We start from the raw sequence: 6,118 nt of genomic DNA, 5'->3' as shown, positions 1-6,118 counted from the left end.
GTATTTTTATGGTAAGATACTTGTACTTTCACTCAAGTATCACTTTGATGTACTTTATACAAGACTGCGTGTGTGTGCGCGCGCGCGCCGTGCAGCTGATGAGAGGCTCCTGCCACTATGAACGTGTGCACAACATTTTTCGCTGGCAGCAGATGTAATTTTTTTTTTTTTTTTTTTTGATTTTATTGTTAACACTGATAATTAATTGTGCACAAAGCTGTTCCTCGAGCAAAGATTCTTATTGACAGGCTGTATTTATGGCTCCTGGCCACAGGTGCACTGAATCTTCTCAGGGCTGCTGCTTCTACTGTGACTGCATCAAAATTAAGAGTCTTCACTTAAAAATGAAAAAAAAAAAGGTCACTAACAGCCTAAATCTTAATTGTTATTTCAGTGCAATATGTCCTTTAACTTGTTTCTCTTCTTAAACACAACTCCTTCAGCCGACACAACTCCTTCAGCCGACATCAACATGTGGTACAGCCTGGCAGCGAGGCTTCAGAATGACATCACTGATGTCACTAGTCTGAAATGATACAACCCTTGAAACGTGCATCGCAGAAACACTTCCTAGATTACGCGACATACTCTTCAAAGCATCGGCACACCACGTAACATCATTAGTACATTTCAACTTTATCACTTCCATCAGTGCAATAACTTGCTGTTGTCAGGTCAAACTCACCACGCTGATACTGTATTTTTATGTGTTGTTCAAACATTTAATTTGTTTCATTGCAGACATGCAGCCATTGATGGTGATTAAAGAAAGTTTCCCTGAGTACCAGGAATGGAATCTGAGTGTTGAGCAGGAGGACATTAAAGAAGAGAAGCTGTGGATAAGTCAGCAGGGAGAGCAGCTTCAGCAGCTGGAGGAGGCAGATCTCACCAAGTTTGATTTCACTGCCGTCCCTGTGAAGAGTGAAAATGATGATGAAAAACCAGCGTCATCACAGCTTCATCAAAGCCGAGGTGGTGAGAGCACAGAGGCTGAGCCTGTAGCCAGCAGCTCATCTGCACATAGAACACTGACAGCAGAAGCTGATGGAGAGGACGATGGAGGACCACAACCAGCCAGCAACTCAGGTCCAAACAGTCATTTCCAACCAGATACCAGTGGCAGGAGTTCAGACAGTTCAGGAACTGAGACTGATGACAGTTATGACTGGAAACAAACCAGAGAACTTCAGTCAAGTTTTAACTGTCAAAAAAATACCAATATTGTTTGCTCGGGCAACGCTGATGAGAAACAATTTAAAAGCTCAAAATATGGAAAAGCATCTAGTCACATGACCAACTCTGAGCACCAAAAGGAGAGGCAAGCATACGGAAAACCATTTAGCTGTTCTCATCAGTATAAAAGAGAGAAACAGACGAGCACTCTGAACAAACACATTCGAATTCATACAGGGCAAAATGCATTTGTCTGTTCTGAATGTGGTAAAAGATTTGGACAAAAGAGCCACCTGAACACACACATGATAATTCATACAGGGCAAAAAGCGTTTGTCTGTTCTGAATGTGGTCAAAGATTTGGACATAAGAGCCACCTGAATAGACACATGATAATTCATACAGGTCAAAAGCAATTTGTTTGTTCTGAGTGTGGTCAAAGATTTGGACAAAAGAGCACGCTGAACACACACACAATAATTCATACAGGGCAAAAAGCATTTGTCTGTTCTGAGTGTGGTCAAAGATTTGGACTAAAGAGCCAGTTGAACACACACATGATAATTCATACAGGGCAAAAAACATTTGTCTGTTCTGAGTGTGGTAAAAGATTTGGAAAAATGAGCCACCTGAAGACACACATGATAATTCATACAGGGCAAAAAACATTTGTCTGTTCTGAATGTGGTAAAAGATTTGGACTAAAGGGCAATTTGAAAAAACACTTGATAATTCATACAGGGCAAAAATCATTTGTCTGTTCTGAGTGTGGTAGAAGATTTGGATTAAAGAGCTACCTGAAAAAACACATGATAATTCATACAGGACAAAAAACATTTGTCTGTTCTGAGTGTAGTAGAAGATTTGGACTAAAGAGCAACCTGAACAGACACATGATCATTCATACAGGACAAAAATGCCAAAGAACAAGATCACAGCCATAAACCAGTTCGCATTGCCAGTAGTGACCTATGGGTTTGGTATAGTAGACTGCCCACAGGGTGAGCTTAATAAGTTAGATACTAAAGCCAGGAAGATGCTCACCCTACATAAAGTTACATATAGAAATCAATTCATGGACTGAATATATCTCCCCTGTCGAGAAGGTCTTACAGAAATCAACCAGGCTTATGGAGTATCTATCATAAGTATTGGGCAGTACTTAAAGAGTTCTCAAGAAGTACAGTGCCAGCTAGGGTTAGGGTACAACTTTAGAGTCTAGGGTGGAACTTTAGACCCCGGGTCTGGGGCCCACTGCATTCTGTTAAAAAGAAATCCAAGATAAATGGGGAAAAAAAGCATTTCTCTGTTCTGAGTGTGGTAAAAGATTGGGACAAAAAGGCTACCTGGACACCCACATAATTCATACGGGGCACACTAACAAAATACCAAGACCTTGAAAATGACCTACGAACAACATGGTTATGGAAAGAAATCAATACAGGGTTGAAAGTTCTCCGTCTCTGACTGATTTACTTCAGTTGGGCTCAGAGCCGGTTCAAGCCATTTTGGTGCCCTTGGCCTCTGATTTGCTGTGGTGACCCTGTGTGCAAACAAGGGAACAGCCAAAGGGACTTACTTTTTAGGTGAGATTATAGGTTGACAGAGCTGTATGACAGCCCTCAAAGTTTTAATTGTTCATCAGACACACCCACACACAAACAATACATTAAAATAGCACAAATAACAATGAAAAATGTTTAAATGAAATAACAAATAAATCCAGAATGCCTTTTCAGATTTTCTGCAAATATATTGAAAGTCGTGACAGCTCCCACAATATGAATAATAAAAACAATAACAATACAAAACCGTGCAATATAACAAAAACAGAATCCAAAAGTTGTAGTGCAGATTTAACTCGGTCAGTCCCAATGACATCAAATTCTTTTTTCAGCAATGTAAATGGAAATGGTGCTGTAATCAGTAAATACTTTGTATTCCTAGAGTTCACCACGGTCAACGAGAGGGTTGCGTCCCTATGCCTTTGGGTTGGGGACAGGTCTCTCACTGTTGTCTTGGCCTATGGGCCGAGCGGCAGTGCAGAGTACCCTACCTTCTTCGAGTCCCTGGGAGGGGTACTAGATAGTGCTCCGACTGGGGACTCAATTGTTCTCCTGGGGGACTTCAATGCCCACGTGGGCGGTGACAGTGAGACCTGGAGGGGGGTGATCGGGAACCACGGCCTCCCCGTGGTGTTCAGTTGTTGGACTTCTGTGCTAGCCACAGTTTGTCCATCACGATCACCATGTTCGAGCACAAGGGTGTCCATAAGTGCATGTGGCACCAGGACACCCTGAGCTGGAGGTCGATGATCGACTTTGTAGTCGTATCATCTGACCTTTGGCCACATGTCTCGGACATTCGGGTAAAGAGAGGGGCTGAGCTGTCGACCGATCACCACCTGGTGGTGAGTTGGATCCACTGGGAGCGGAGGAAGCCGGTCAAACCTGGCAGGCCGAAACGTATCGTGAGGGTCTGCTGGGAACAACTGGCAGAACCCTCTGTCAGCAAGGTCTTCAACTCCCATCTCCGGGAGAGCTTCTCCCAGATCCCGGGGGAGGTTGGAGACATGGAGTCCGAGTGGACCAAGTTCTCCAATTCCATTGTCGATGTGGCTGCTCGTAGCTGTGGTTGCAGGGTCTCTGGTGCCTGTCGTGGCGGCAATCCCCGAACCTGGTGGTGGACGCCAGACGTAAGGGATGCTATAAAGCTGAAGGAGGAGTCCTACTTGTCTTTGTTGGCAGGTGGGACTCCGCAGCCTGTGCGGTCGCAGAGGCAAAAACTCGAGTCTGGGAGGAGTTCGGGGAGGCCATGGAGGAGGACTGTCGATCGGCTTCAGAGAAATTCTGGCAATCTGTCAATCCGTCCGGAGGCGGAAGCAGCTCTCCACCAACACTGTTGTCGGGCGGTGGAAGGAATACGTCGAGGATCTCCTTAATCCCATTGTCACGTCTTCTGAAGAGTAAGCAGAGACTGGGGACTCAGAGGCGGACTCATCCATCACCCAGGCTGAAGTCACCGAAGTGGTCAGAAAGCTCCTCGGTGGCAAGGCTCCTGGGGTGGATGAAATCCGTCCGGAGTACCTTAAGTCTCTGGATGTTGTGGGACTGTCTTGGTTGACACGTCTCTGCAACATCGAGTGGCGGTCGGGGACAGTGCCTCTGGATTGGCAGACCGGGGTGGTGGTCCCTCTGTTTAAGAAGAGGGACCAGAGGGTGTGTTCCAACTACAAGGGGATCACACTCCTCAGCCTCCCCAGTAAGGTCTATTCCAGAGTACTGGAGAGTAGAATTCGACCGATAGTCGAACCTCGGATTCAGGAGGAGTAGTGTGGTTTTCTTCCTGGTCGCGGCACACTGGACCAGCTCTACACCCTCCATTGGGTGCTCGAGGGGTCATGGGAGTTCACCCAACCACTCCACATGTGTTTTGTGGATCTGGAGAAAGCGTTCGACAGTGTCCCTAGGGGCACCCTGTGGGGGCTGCTCCAGGAGTATGGGGTCAGGGATCCTTTAAGGGCTATCTGGTCCCTGTATGACTGCAGCAGGAGCTTGATTCGCATTGCCAGTAGTAAGTCAAGCCTGTTTCCAGTGCACGTCAGCCTCTGCCAGGGCTACCCTTTGTCACTGGTTCTATTCATTACCTTTATAGACAGAATTTCTAGGCGCAGTGACTGCCATGGTTCTCGACCGAAAAAGGTGCTTTGCCCTCTTCAGGTCGGTGGAGTGTCCTTGCCTCAAGTGGAGGAGTTTAAGTATTTCAGGGTCTTGTTCACAAGAGAGGAACGGGTGGAGCGTGAGATCGACAGATGGATTGGTGCAGCATCTGCAGTGATGCGGTCGCTGTATCGGACCATCGTGGTGAAGAGAGAGCTGAGTAGGGGGGCAAAGCTCTCGATTTACCGACTGATCTATGTTCCGTCCCTCACCTATGGTCATGAGATTTGGCTCGTGACCGAAAGAATATGATCGCGAGTACAAGCGGCCGAGATGAGTTTCCGCCACAGGGTGGCTGGGCGCTCTTAAAGATAGGGTGAGGAGCTCGGCCATTCAGGAGGAGCTCGGAGTCGAGCCGCTGCTCATCCATGTTGAAAGGAGCCAGCGGAGGTGGCTCGCGCATCTTTTTCGGATGCCCCCTGGACGCCTCGCTGGAGAGGTGTTCCGGGCACGTCCCATCGGGAGGAGGCCCCAGGGAAGACCCAGGACACGCTGGAGGGACTATGTTTCGCAGCTGGCTTGGGAACGCCTTGGGGTTCCCCCGGAGGAGCTGGGGGAGGTGTGTGTGTGGGGATCGGGAGGTTTGGGCGGCTTTGCTTGAGCTGCTGCCTCTGCGACCCGACTTGAGATGAAGCGGAAGAAAATTAAATGGAATGGAACAATAGTCCTTATAGAAGCAGAATGTGCAAACAAGACAATATAAAACTATAATGTTGCACTAAAGCTCATCCACATCTACTCTACCTTAACTGTCTACCTGTCTGCCTTATAACAGCAGCACGGGGGTCCATCATGGCACCGTGCAGCTTCGCTATGAATTATTATGTCATGTGAAATTTCTGAGTAGGATTTCCCAGTCATGAGTCATCTTCAACCGCTTATCCGGGATCGGGTCGCGGGGGCAACAGCTCCAGCAAGGGACCCCAGACTTCCCTTTCCCAGGCCACATAGACCACCTCTGACTGGGGTATCCTGAGGCATTCCCATGCCAGTGTGGAGATATAATCTCTCCACCTAGTCCTGGGTCTTCCCCGGGGTCTCCTCCCAGCTGGACGTGCCTGGAACACCTCCCTATAGAGGCACCCAGGAGGCAGCTTTACCAGATACCCGAACCACCTCAGCTGTTTCCTTTCAATGTGAAGGAGCAGCAGCTCTATTACGAGCTGGTTAAAGAAAATTGAATACCCTACTCTTGAATGACTGAGCTTCTCACCCTATCACTACGG

The 6,118-nt window shown here is 47.5% G+C and overlaps 1 long non-coding RNA gene across 1 annotated transcript; it reads left to right on the top strand.

The window, feature by feature from the left end:
* The first annotated feature begins 1,542 nt into the window (after positions 1–1,542).
* LOC117505688 lies at positions 1,543–2,350 on the top strand. Its single transcript, XR_004559228.1, has 2 exons — positions 1,543–1,578; positions 1,915–2,350. It is a non-coding gene; the product is annotated as an uncharacterized LOC117505688 (long non-coding RNA).
* Positions 2,351–6,118: the final 3,768 nt, after the last annotated feature.

Source organism: Thalassophryne amazonica, unplaced genomic scaffold, assembly GCF_902500255.1.
Source record: "Thalassophryne amazonica unplaced genomic scaffold, fThaAma1.1, whole genome shotgun sequence".
Classification (NCBI taxonomy): Eukaryota; Metazoa; Chordata; class Actinopteri; order Batrachoidiformes; family Batrachoididae; genus Thalassophryne; species Thalassophryne amazonica.
This window is presented reverse-complemented; position numbering and strand designations above follow the sequence as displayed.